The sequence below is a fragment of the Ochotona curzoniae genome, unplaced genomic scaffold (assembly GCF_017591425.1).
Source record: "Ochotona curzoniae isolate NIBS_2020 unplaced genomic scaffold, NIBS_Ocur_1.0 scaffold_4701, whole genome shotgun sequence".
Classification (NCBI taxonomy): domain Eukaryota; kingdom Metazoa; phylum Chordata; class Mammalia; order Lagomorpha; family Ochotonidae; genus Ochotona; species Ochotona curzoniae.
In genome coordinates, this window is record NW_024467122.1 from 14,300,109 (window position 1) to 14,314,718 (window position 14,610).

Below are 14,610 nucleotides of genomic sequence, written 5' to 3' on the forward strand. Positions count from 1 at the left end.
AAATCAGATATCAAGGTGCCAGTGGAGTCAGGAGAGCCTCTCTTGCCTCTTGCTGCCTTGGCTGGCTGCCCTCCCCCACCCCAACCCTGCTCCTGGCTCCCAGGCTCCATGCATTGTCTGCCTCTGGCAGTCTGTTTTCATTTGAAATCCTCTGGCCTGGGCTCCATATTGTTTTCTTTCTTTCCCCGTCTCGCCCCCCCCCCTCCCCGTACGATTTATTTATTTATTTAACTTTTTATTGCAAAATCAGATATACAGAGAGGAGGAGAGTCAGAGAAGATTTTCTGTCTGAAGATTAAATCCCCAAGTGACCACAACGGCTCTTACTGTGCCGATCCAAAGCCAGGAGCTTCTTCCAGGTCTCCCATGCAGGTGCAGGGTCCCAGGTCTTTGGGCCGTCCTCCTCTGCTTTCCCAGGCCACAGGCAGGGAACCGGATGGGAAGGATGGGAAGTAGAGCTGCCAGGATACAAACCGGCACCCATATGGGATCCTGGCACGTTCAAGGCAAGGACTTTAGCCACTAGGCCACCGTGCCAGGCCCTCCATGTTGTTTCTTCTTGGGTGTATCTCATTGTCTAATTTTCCTTCTTAACAAAAGAATTAGTCATCGGATAGGGTCCATATTAGCCCATTGTGCCAGGTTAACTTAATTACATTTGCAGAAAATCTTGATTCTAAATAGGGATCTCATCCTTTGAATGAAGCCTGTATTGATTTAAAAGGCAGAGTGGCAGAGAGATACAGAGAAAGGGGTCTCCCATCTATTGCCTCGCTCCCCAAACGGCCACAAGAGCCAGGAGCTGTAACTCCATCCTGGTCTTCCAAAGAGTGGCAGTGGCCCAAAAGTTTGTGCCCCCATCTGGTGATTTCCCACATGCATCATCAGGGTGCTGGATTGGCAGCAGAGCAGCTGAGTACAAATTGGTGTTCTGATACAGGCTGCCTCAACCCGGGCCCCAAGGACCTCATTTGGAGATTCCTGATGGACAAGAACTTTAGGGAGGACGCTGTTCAATCTGGCAAACCAGTTCAATGCTGGCATTCGTTGTTCTGCTCAGAAACCTCTTATGTTAACCCTCCGCTTCCATGATCATGTCCATTCCTCATACATTCACCCAGAGTAAGTTTTTTTAAAAATATTTATTTCAGAAGCAAAGAAGGATGGTGGGTGATCTCTCATCTGCTGGTTCACGCTCCAAATGCCCACAGTGGCTGGGACTAGCGCAGGCCAAAGCAGCAGGCTGGGAAGACAGTACACATTTGCCCCATGTGGCAGCAGGAATCCAGAAACTTCAGCCACTACTGCTGCCTTCCAGGGTCAGTATGAGCTCAAAGCTGGAATCCATTAGCTTACCTAGGCAACTCTGAACTTCTGTGGATCTCTTTCTCAATATAAAAACATCAACAATGGACCTAGCGTGAACTGGACTCTATATCCCCTAAATTAACTCTTCTTGTTTCCTCCTATTCATCATTTTTTTTTCTTCTTTCGGAGAGTAGGGGGATAGGAGGTGAGAGGGGGAACAGAATCCTTCTATCCTCTGCTTCACTCCCCACAATGAACAGGGCCAAGCTGGGATCTAGGAAGACAATCCAGGTGTCCCACGTGACTGGCAGGAACCCAGCCACGTGAGCCACCACTCACTGCCTCCGAGTTCACCTCAGCAGGAAGCTGGATCAGAATCTACACTACGCGTGACACCTCGGCGGTCGGCAATGGGATACAGGTTAGCCCAACTCTGCAGGCTGGCAACTTGCCTACCTCACACTGTCTATTCAAGTCAAGTGTTCTTTTATTTTCTAATAATCTTTCGTGATCATGATTGGTAAGGCCACTAAGGGTCTGTTTACCTAAGCCTGGATCTCAGAACATGTATATCTGAAAAGCTCAAGTACAGTGGGACTCAATTCCCTTGCTTCAGCTTCCAGGCTTTATTTATATATAGTGAAAGATTTCCTTGTTTTGTTTCAAGGCATATCATATTGTTGATTCTGGTCTTGTCTATCATGCCAATGAAAAGCTAATTTGTTTTCAAAATAAGAGCTTCTTCTGTTAAATTTTATCTAGTTAGATTTAGTTCACCAAGCATCACCATGTTATTATTTTAAATCAGATGTTTTGAAGAGGATAACATTCAGCACATTCGTTCTAGTGCCAAGAGTTTCATTTCTTCAATAAACACTTAGGGATGGCCTCTTGTATGCTGGGTCCACAGGTGATACAAATGGGAAACAATGGTTTCTGTATTTAGACAGTGGAAATATAGAAGAGTTCAAGGAGGGGACCAATCCGCTGCTCAGGAATCATTCCAGAACTAGAGGAGTTCATTTACCATCCTTGAATTTGGCATCCTGCATTCAGCGCTGGACCACCGAATGACCAGCCTCGGGGATTAGGGTCACATGAGGACAATCAGATTGACTTTTTAAATGACTAAAATGAGTCAATGAAGTTAAATTTTATATTTTCATTAATTGAAGCTAAAAATGCATAACAGGACACAATACACGAACTCACTCAAAGCTTAATTGAAATTTTAAATCCTAGAGCAACAGGGAGAATGTACCAGGTTCAGGTAACTGCATATGTCAAATTTATAGGAAACTTCATAAGGCTGGAGAAGTGGTAATATTCTCTCAATTGTCGAAAAGGATGGATCTCTAAATGATTTACAGATATGTTGGGGAGTTTGGATTTAACTTACACATATCAGTAATCATTAAAAATATTTTGGCCCCGTGTGGTGGCCTAGCAGCTGAAAGTCCTCACCTTGAGCATGCCGGTATCCTGTATGGGCACTGGTTCTAATCCCAGTGGCTCCACTTCCCATCCAGCTCTTTGCTTGTGGCCTGGAAAAGCAGTCGAGGACGGTCCAAAGCCTTGGGAGCCTGCACCCGTGTGGGAGAGCTGGAGGAAGTTCCTGGCCTCTGGCGTTGGGTCGGGGCAGCACCGGCCGGCTGTTGTGGTCACCTGGGGAGTGAATCATTGGACGGGAGATCTTGCTCTCTGTCTCTCCACCTATCTGTATATCTGACTTTGCAATAAAAATAAATAAATCTTTAAAAAAAATTTCATGGAAAAGGACAATATTATGTTTGTATTGTTTGATCAATTTGCAGTCATTTCTTTCAAAGTAACATAGGTTAGGATGAACTAGAGCGTACTGAAACTGGTGTGTTGGAAAACTAGGTTTTAAGGTGTGGCCAACGTCCATGACAGACATGATGACCATCTGAATTAGGGTGAAAGCATGGTAAGAGCAGAAAAGAATTTTAGCAAAACTTAAAAGAAGTCTGACTAATGGAAAAAATATAGTGATTTTCTGACAAGCTAAAAATGGGCTGGGGGGAGGAGGGGAAGTCACAATGCCAGCAGATCTGCTCTATGAGAAATAGCAAAGGAAAACGGTGGAGTACCTTACTATATTCTAGGAACCTTTCTAGGTACATGAAATCAATCCCTGAAACCAGACATACAAAGACTCTTGCCCTTGGAGAACTTATATTCTGGGGGTGGGGGAATAGATAATAAATATATACATAATACACAAAGTAATGATGTAGTATTAGAAGATAAATCCATATAAATAAATATAAACATATGTATCTATATTCTATATCTATATAATGGAAAGGAGACATAGTGATTTCACTAACAAATGGGGTCTTTCTTTGAAGTATGCTTGTTCATGTACAGTTTAGCTACAATTCTCAACTGGAATGAAAGACCTTGGATTTGTAATAAATGGGTAAATTTTTTTAAAGATTTATTTTTATTATTTTTTTTATTGGAAAGGCAGATATACAGAGATGAGAGACAAAGAGGAAGATCTTCTGTCGATCATTCACTTCCCAAGTGAGCGCAACGGGCCGATACTATGCCGATCCGAAGCCAGGAGCCTCTTCCGGGTCTCCCACGCGGGTGCAGGGTCCCAAAGCTTTGGGCCATCCTTGACTGCTTTCCCAGGCCACAGGCAGGGAGCTGGAAGGGAAGCGGGGCTGCTGGGATAGAACTGGTGCCCAAATGGGATCCCGGGTGTGCAAGGCGAGGACCTTAACCACTGCGCCACCGCGCCGGGCCCTAAATGGGTAAATTAAAAAAAAAATAATTTTGCAGCATCATGCAATAATTTATATTTTCAATCCTTAAGTATACAATATAATCAAGAAATATTTGTGGTTCATTTTAAAGTGTAATAGAACTAATTAAGGAATGATAATGTATATGTAACAAATTGTCTTTATAGTATTATCCATATGAAAAAGATGTAATATTTGTATTGATAATAAGTCCACAATAAGCCAATTTAGAGCTAATATATTAGCACTGTTCAATGAGAAACAAGTTCACAAACACAGTGATTTAATCAAGCAACAAAATTAATCTGCCCATAGGAGATTTAGGTTCCAATTTAAAAAAAATGTTATTTTTATTTGAAAGGCAGAACTATAGAGAAGGAAAGGAGAAAAAGAGACGAGAGAAGAAAGGAGAGAGGGAGAGAGAAATTTTCCATCTGCTGGTTCAATCCCCAAATGGCCACAAGGGCTATGGTGAGCCAACCCAAAGCCAGGAGTCTAGCGTCTTCCGGGTCTCGTGGATGAATTCAGGGGCCAAAGGACTTGAGTCATCCTTTGTTGCCTTCCGAAGCCACAGGGAGGTAACTGGATGGGAAATGGAGCAGTCAGGACATGAATGGGCTCCCATACGGGGTGCCAGTAGTACAGTCACAAGTTGAGCCTTCTATGCTATGGCACCGGTCCCTCAAGTTCTGATAGTTCTGATTTTATTAGTGCCATATATAAATATATACAAAAGCATTTGTTATTTAATTTGAATATCAGAGTTACAGAGAGACAGAGAGACAGAGACAAAGAAAGATCTATCATCTGCTGGTTCACTCCCAAAATGACTACAATGGCTTGAGCTGAGCTAATTTGAAGCTTCTTACAGATATCCAGTGTGGATGTAGGGGCCCAATAACTTGAGCCGTCCACCTATTTTCCTAACTAGGGAGCTGAGTGGGATGTTAGTAGAGCAGCTGAGACACAAACCGATGCCCATATAGGATGCCAGCTCTGCCTGCTGGCCCCATTAATCAACCCTTTCTGAAGTACAAGATTTTATTACAATTGCAGCTTTTCATTCTGTAGTTTTATTTTTTAACTTACATGAATAATGGACCAAAGCAGATGGCAATGTTCAGCCATAAAATGTGGTCTATGAATGTCTACCGAATAACAACTGAAGGAATTCACACAAGTAGGAAAAGAGATGACACAAAAGGATGAACTGAAAAAGAATGGACATATTACATGTGATATTCACGTTACTGAAAGTTTCTGGGTGGGCATCTGATACCACCGAGAAGACACTGCTCGCAAGCTTCATAGTCCCCGTCTCAGGGCCCAGCTTCCTGCTCATGCCCCCTCTGGGAGGTGGCAGGTGATGGATGGCTCCTCTGGCTGGGTGTCTGCCACCCCTGTGGGAAACCCAAAGTGAGTGCCAGGCTCCTGGCTTCAGCCTGGTCCGGTCCTGGATGCTGTGGGCACCAGGGGGAGTGAACCACCACTCAAGGACTTGCTCTTTTCTCTCTGCCTTTGAGACTTTCAACTTTCAAATATTTGTTTCTCCAAAACATCTATAATCAAAAAATCCTTTATTAGAATAACCTGATGTTTTTGCACCTTTTTTTTTTTTTGCAAAAAAGTTAAACCATAAAACCCTGTAGGCATTGAACTTTATTTAAAAAAAATTATTTATTTTTGTTGCAAAGTCAGATACATAAAGAGGAGGAGAGACAGAGAGGAAAATCTTCTGTCTGATGATTCATTTCCCAAGTGACCACAATGGCTGGAATTGAGCTGATCCGAACCCAGGAGCCAGGAGCCTGTTCAGGGTCTCCCACACGGGTACATGATCCCAAGGCTTGGAGCCAGTCTCAACTGCTTTCCCAGGCCACAAGCAGGGAGCTAGATGGGAAGCAGGGCCACCAGTACATGAACTGGTGCCCATATGGGATCCCAGTGTGTGCAAGGCAAGGTCTTTAGCCACTAGGCCACCGCACTGTGCCTGCTTCCTTCTAAAAAGTGTGTACTACAGAGCTTGGCGCTGTGGCTCAACAGGCTAAATCTTACCCTGTAAGTGCCGGGATGCTATATGAGAGCTGGTTCATGTCCCAGCTGCTCCACTTCTCTTCCAGCTCTCTGCTTGTGGTCTGGGAAAGCAGTCGAGGATGGCCCAAAGCTTTGGGACCCTGCGCCTGTGTAGGAGACCCAGAAGAAACTCCTGGCTCTGGCTTTGGATTTACTCAGCTCTGACTGCTGCAGCTATTTGGTGAGTGAGCAAGCAGATGGAAGATCTTTCTCTCTGTCTCTGCTTCTCTCTGTAAATCTTCCTTTCTAATAAAAATAAATAAATATTTTTTAAAGGCACAAATAAATAGATATTAATGGTGATATATTATGGTGATTCTTTCCCAGCCATGAGTAGCTCACATGCTTGTGGATGAAAAATAAAGGTAAATTCTGTGTAAAGTTTATGGAAAAATTAGTTAAAAGGTATATTTAGTTAGGTGCAAACTTCATTTATATCAATGCATAGTTTTTCATAATATGCATTGCCCATGCCCCCCTCCTATGACATACATTTAAGACCCCTGATATGTATATATGTGTAAAAAATGTTTGCAAGTAAAGCAAACTTTTGATTCAAATTTTCCACAAAGTTCTTGAGATATTTTCATATTTCTTATTAAAAAAAATTCATTTGTTCTGGCTCAAGAGCTTTCTTGTAGGAGGCTGCTTCCTTCAGAACTTTGTCCAATGCTGTGGAGTGTTATGATGTGGACTAGAAAAATCACTGGATTATAAGTGGCTACAAGACCAGTGTTCCTATCTCGTCCGGCCTTTTGAGAGACTGTCTCCACGAGAAAGAGAAAAAAGATAAAAGGGAAGAGATGAAAGAAGGTGGAACAAACGGTACTTGTTCACAAACACAGAAGAATGAATTGTCTTGCCATCCGTGAGACAGAAAGGATGCTTTCAGTTGCCTGTGACAGAAGGCAGATTTGAAACTGGTTCCCTCAACTGAAAACCCAGGAATAGAATGGGCACCAGGCATGGCTGGATCCTGAGCTCAGTGTGATCAAATCTCTCCATCTCCGTGCTCTGCTTTCCCTGCAAGTGACTTCCTTCTCAGTCAAGCTCTATTCTTGCCAGGATGATGTGCCCCCAGGAATCCTAGCTACACACCTGCCCATTTAGCCATACCTAAGAGCGACAGCTTCTCTCTCTGAAATTCCCCCACTCCTGGGGCTGGCTGACGTTGCTTCGATCCAGGCTCATTGCTGAAACACAGATGGAGAAGTTAAGTCCACATGTTAGCCAGGGCCTCCTGCCTATGTCTGGGTGGAATGGAATGACTGAGAAAGAAAAAAGTGTGCTTTCTCAACGGGAAAGGACAATCGTCTCTAGAATCCAAGGGAACACTTGGTGAGAACAATGGGAACCTTGGGACTGTCTCTTCCCCTTTGTCTCAGACATAGCCTATGTTGCCCCATTCTCATTGCTGCCTCTTCAGGTTGTGCAGCCAAAATGGTGCCATGAATGAGTCCCATTGATGACCTACCATTTTTAGTCATCAAAACTCCTCAACAACAACAAGTGTCTACAGGAATAACTCGCCTTCTTTAACTCAGAAAATGGTGAGGTCTGGAGTGGCCAGGGAGGTGACCTAATCTTAGCCTTTCTGAATGCACTGTAGTATTGAGTGGAGGAGACTCTTCATCAGCACCAATGAGTCAAGGAATTGCATTTATAGTGAGAAGTTTGCAGTTTTCCTTCAGTGTCTATGGCGATTCATTTCCAGATGAATACAATATAAGCACTCTGTAAGTAGTGTATTGTTTAGAAAACAATGACAAGAAAACTGTCTGTATGTGTTCAGTATAGATGCACAATTATTTTCAAATATTTTAGATCCAAGGTTGGTTGAATTCACAAAGGGGGAACTCACAGACAGAAATACGGAATTACTTTACAGCCCCAGTCTCCTAGGCCCCTCTCAATCACTCTTTTCTGACCTGATTACATAAAGTCTTCATTGTTCCTGGTAGATTCCTCAGTAAGTTGAGTATGAATTTTATCTTCTTCATTCCTGCTTTGCAATGGAAATGATGTTTGGTCGGTGACAGTCCACTGTGTGTGCTACAGGCAGAGCACAGTCTACCATGCACACACAGTCACGACTCTTAAAGCATCACAGAGATGCTGTTCAGTTTTCAGATAAGGCAGTCGCTCTGTCAGCCTGCCAGCAGCTTCCTGAACATCCCTGTCTCCCTTCGCACCTCCCGTACCGTCTAGGATGTCTCCCTTCACACCTCCCGTACCGTCTAGGATGTCTCCCTTCGCACCTCCCGTACCGTCTAGGATGTCTCCCTTCGCACCTCCCGTACCGTCTAGGATGTCTCCCTTCGCACCTCCCGTACCCTGTCTAGGATGTCTCCCTTCACACCTCCCGTACCGTCTAGGATGTCTCCCAAATGTCCAAATTCTGCTGAAGCATCACCCTTTTGCGCAGCCTTCCCTGAGCCTTGCTCCGTGAGTTTACTGAGCTCTTCCTCATCTGAGCTTCCATACCATTCTGTGCGTGTTGTGCCTGCAGGCTCCACGAGGGAGGCAATATTTGTCTATTTGTTTCACTGCTTCCCCCCTTCTCCTTTTTAAACAATTTTATTTTTAATGTTATGGTACAATTCCATAGGATTTACCCACTGGTTCACTCTTGTGTCTTCAAGTCTAACAAGCACCTGGCACATGGTAAGTTCTGGAAACCTATTTGATAAGAGCCTAACCTCTCACTGTAGATAAAGGCCTTGCTAATTGTGCCTTCACTCTAAGGGCTGGACTGTGCAGAATGGCAGTGGGAGAGGTCTGATAAGGGAGTGAACATTTAGCAGCTTTTTAAATGGACAACAGTAGTATCAGAGAGATGCTCAGTTGAGTGGCTCCTGGCTCACCTTGACGCCAGTTGGCAAGAGATAGTGGGAAGCTGCTGGCAAGTCTGAACATGTAGCTCTCCATCTATGTGACTGGCCTTTGGGCTTGAACTCTCACAGGGTATTTCATGTTTTATGAATGTTCATAACACATAGTAATAAAACTTCAAATTATGAACTAGATTTCACAAGCAGTTGGAATTATGATGGTGTGTCCTTTTTTAGGAGAAAGAAAAAATTCACCAGAGAATAGAACCAGGAGCTGCGGTAAGGTCAGGACACATTTGGCATGATTTATCACACTTCATTTCAGCAGAACTACATCATAAAGATTTACTGCTCACTGTGAGGTATGGCCAGTTTCTGAAACATCAGCTGCAGGATCAGTTACTCACAGTAGATGAATACTTGTAAAAGAGGAGAAATTGGCTCAATATTTAATAAAGATTTTAACAGACTACTCATCAAGCATACAGTATTTCCTTATTGAACCAGAACTATGTCTGCCAACAGACAGACAAAAATGGAAGTTTTCTAATTTCCCCACATTCATACTTTGAGTCAAAGTCAGGTTCAGAATTGACCCTTAGAATTTGGATTTATTTTTGTTGCTGTTAGGATGAGGGAATGAGACTTGCTTTGGTTTTACTTAAAAATTTCCTCTGTTCGTGTCAACCCAAAGTTGGTTACTTTACCCTGAGAAGATAGAAAAAATAAAATTGGCTAAGCTAACGTGATTGAAAAATATATTTAAAATAGAATGACCCAAGTGTCTCTGTCAGGTGCAGTTATTGTATCATGTTCTTTTTTACCTTCAAGGCTATGAGAGCAGGTACACATTTTTTCAGATCTGCTCCATTTGTACTATGGTCTTACCAAGGCATCAGTGGGGCACAGTACTAAAGGAAAAACTACTGTCATGGAATTTGTGACAAGTCCAACTGATTTATTATGGAAAATTCATCCTTTGTTTACAATGGCAATGATTTCTTGATTGTACACACAAGGACAACATTTCACCGAATCCTCACAAATCCTCACTAGTCAACAGATGAAAAACAGCCCCTGTTCACAGAGGTTAAGCAATCAGTCGGAGGTCAAACTCCCCGTACGTGACAACATTCGAAATTGCTCTTCATGTTATTGCACAAGACTAAATTATAAATTTAGACAACTAATTCATAGATGCAGACATTAGGAACACTTAAAGGGAAAAATCTGGAGCCAATCCATTTAAATAAATGTGACAAGATATATCTAAAATTAAACAGTGCATTGAAGGGTATGATTTATTCCCAGACAGTCTAGATTATACATTTAATCAATATGTTCAGTGAGGGAGAGATAGTCCATTTTCTGAAAATGATCCCACACATTTCAGCTGCAAATAGTTAATTAGTCATCTCATAGCCAGAAAGAGGAGTGATCTTTTAAGGTCCATATGGCATATGTTTCCCAAGCTTATTTTTGCATTCCCTTTGGTCCTCTCACTCCCAGCTTGAAAAGATCACTTGGGGACATGAAGAAATGCTACCATGAGCATGTGCACAGAGCCCTTCCTCTTCAAGTCCTTATCAGACAGAGACTGCTTTATCACTGGAGCTTATTTCGTTAGCCAATGCATTCAAGTAACAGAAATGCTTGCTAGACATTTTGTCTTAAGCAATTGTTAAAATATCTTAGAGCGATCACGTTATTGTGGTCATGTTATTAGAAAAGAATTCAATCATAGATTTTCATGATTAAATATTTATGGATGAAATGACTCGATGCCCAAGATTTATTTCAAAGTAATTTGAGGAGGGAGGTTAGTGAGTTCATTCAAGATGAACAGATTGAATATGAATATGGGCTCATGTCTGTAGACTTAGGTGATGGCCAGTCAGGGGGCTATTACACTGGTTTGTATATTTTTACATATTTAAAAATACACAGTTAAAAATAAAAACATAACTAATATTAATGCTGAATCACTTATCATATGGCATGCATATTTGTGTGCATATATATTTATATTTATATATTTGTGTATATATATGTACACATATATTTGGCAGCAGCAGCAGCATCTGGGAATTGGACCTATCTGAGCTCACTTTTTACTGCTATAACAGAAGGCTACAATCTGAGTATTTTATAAATAACAAGAGTTTATTTGGTTTATGGCTCTGGAAGCTGGGAAGTCCAGGAGAGTGGTGCTTGCACGTGTTGAGGGCCCCTGGCTTGTGCTGTCCCATGGTAGAAGGCAGAAATGCAAGAGAGGAGGACCATACTGGCTTTTACAACAAACCCACTGTTACAGTAAGTAATCCACTCCTGGGACAGCATTGATCCACTTGTGAGGATACTAATCCAGTCTTAATGACCTGTTCAGTTTTTATTTGGTCCCACATCTCAACACTATTGCATTAAGGATGTAGTTTCCAACACAAGAACCTTGGGGGAAATGTTTGAACCAGGAGTATGTATGGTTCTGCTAAAGATGTCGGTGGTTGGGAATATTTGAGATGTACTGCTCTGATGACTGTGTCTTGTAAGATCATCCTTATCCTCACCAGGCTTTAAAAAATTGACAAAGACTTCAGGATGGCCTGTAAGCTAAACATTGCCTGTGGTGCCAACAACTCATAAGGGCAAAAATTTGAATCCTGGCCACTCCGCTTCTGATCCAGCTCCCTGTTTATGGCCTGGGAAAGCTTCTGCACCCATGTGGGAGATCCAGAAGAAGCTCTTGGATCTTGGTTTTGGATCAGTTCAGCTTTGGCTATTGTGGCCAGTGGATGGAAGAGCTCTCGCTCTCTCTGTCTCTTTCTCTATAACTTCATCTTGTAAATAAAAATAAATCTTTAAAAAAATTGCCATAGTCCTTTCCTCTTAGGGAGAATGAGTTGGCATCTACTCAAAAGTTGGCAGCAGGCACAGAGAAAGGGAAATTGAAAACTGTTGGTCTGTTCCCTGTAAGTCAGAAACAAAGTGGAAGCAAAATCAAAGCAACATATGCTTATTAACTTGTGAACGCATAAACAAGATAGGATACAGTCTCACAGTGGAGTACTATTCAGCCACTGAAACAACTGGTAAATGCTACAACAGATGGATCATGAAATCTTTACCATGAGTTAAAGATGTCTGCTACAGGAGATCATAGTTGTATGATGGAGTTTGTATATTTCCTCAAAAGGCCAATCTCCAGGGATAGAAAGATAACAGTTACCTGGGTCAAGGTGAGAATAGGGATTGACTCCGAGTATCGGGTATGCTACTGAAACAGTAGAACTATTCTTTTTTTTTTTTTAAAGATTAATTTATTTTTATTGGAAAATCAGATATACTGAGAGGAGGAGAAACAGACAGGAAGATCTTCTGTCTGATGATTCACTCCCCAAGTGACCACAATGGCCGGTGCTGTGCCAATCCGAAGCCAGGAGCCAGGAACTTCCTCCAGGTCTTCCATGTAGGCACAGGGTCCCATGGGTTTGGGCTGTCCTTGACTGCTTTTCCAGGCCATAAGCAGGGAGCTGGATGGGAAGTGGAGTCACTGGGATTAGAACCAGTGCCCACATAGAATCCTGGCATGCTCAAGACGAGGACTTTAGCCACTAAGCCACCGCGTCAGGCCCGATAGAACTATTCTAAAACCAGATTATTGTGATGGTATCACAATTCAGCGAATTCACTAAAAAAAAAAAAAATCCCATTGAATTACAGATATAAAATCAGTGAATGTCACCGTATTCTTCAATTATACTTCAACAACAATACAATACATTTTAGATAAAGAAGCTCTACAGAGTTGCTTTGAATCTTTTGATGCTAAGTGTAGGCTATGTGACAGTTATCAAAGGCAGCCAAATGGCATAGCCCGAAAGGGTTTGCTTGTCACATCTCAACCTTTGAATGCCTGCTGTCTCTATGATGTGGGACTCTGATACTGAGAAGCTTTGGATGAGAAAATGCCAGGGTCTGGTGGCTGTGGATTTTTTTCTCGAGTGTCTGTAGGGCTTTCTTATCACAAGAGCAGACAGTTTCCTTCTTCATCTTGAGAGAAATCTCCTCACCTGGGTTCTGGAATGCAGACCTACATTGAGCTACTAACCAGCCTTCCTCAGTTACAGTTATCTCCTCCTCTCAGCATCAGCTCATCTATCTTTAAAGAAAATCCTCCCTCAATGCTATCTTCTCCTCTAGATAAAACCCCATTTCTTTATTTCTCAACTAATCTTTTTTAAAAAGATTTACTTATTGAAAGAGTGACTGGGGATGGGGGACTTAGGAGGGGGAAATTCCAGAGCCAATGGAACTGAATCATAAGATTTAAAGACAAGGGCCCGGCACGATAGCGCAGCTGTTAAGATCCTCACCTTGAACACGCAGGGATCCCATATAGGTGCCTATTCTAATCCCGGCAGTCCTGCTTCCTATCCAGCTCCCTGTCTGTGGCCAAGGAATGCAGTCCAGGATGGCCCAATGCCTTGGGACCCTGCACCCGCATGGGAGACCCAGAGGAGCTCCTGGCTTCTGGCTTCGGATTGACTCAGCTCCAGCCTTTGCTTTCACTTGGGGAGTGAATCATCGGACGGAAGATCTTCCTCTCTGTCTCTCCTCCTCTCTGTAAATTTGTCTTTCCAATAAAAGTAAGTAAATCTTTAAACAAATTTGAATAAGATTGCTTTTGCCAGATTTTTCATTTTTGTTAAATCCAATGGACATATCTCAGTTTTTGATCTATATGGCTTCTTGATAAGTTTTCAAACTGCTAACCGCTCTCTCCTTGAAATGTTTTCTTCCCATAGCATTTATGCTACTTTCTTTTGTTTTATCATGCATTTAATGGATATCTACTGAAGTCTCCTGTTACCCTCATTATCTCTTGATAGCACAGTGCATTATTCTCTACTACCTACACTTGTCTCACTTCTCAGCCCTACTCCTCACTCTGCCTGAGTTATCTCGTCCTTCCCTGTAGCTTCACTTACCATCATATATGCCTGCCTACACCACTCCCTGCACTCCAACAATCTATACGTCTAGTTCAGAGATATTTCTTGAGATTCAAATTTACATTATCCAGTTACACATTGAGCATCCTTGTGGACATCTCACAATCATCTTAGTCCTCAACTGCTTTCCCACAAACATGGAGCTGCAATGGAGCAGTGGGACACAAACAGCACGCATATGGTATCCCAGTGCTTGCAAAGTGAGGATTTAGCCATTAAGCCACTGCGCTGGGCCAAGATATCACTTTATTTAGAAGCGAGGATAAAGCACACCCCGAATGAGTCTCAGCACCCTGTCAGCATACACGAGAGCACTGTCTGGCAAGGATGAAGCACTTGCCAGTCTTGTTCTCCCAGTACCCTCATCTTCTTCAAGAATGAAGGGAGCTTAGCCAGGGCAATGACACCTGGTGGACAGCTGGGCTTTCTTGAGGCACTTTGACTGTCAGAGCAAACCAAAGACTATAAACCTCTTCCACCATCAGTTGCCCCTGTTTTGTTAAAGAACAAATAAGATCTGGGACCTGTCACAGTAGCCTAGTGGTTCAAGTCCTCACCTAGCACGTGCTGGGATCCCATATGAGTGCTGGTTCATATCCTGGCTGTGTCACT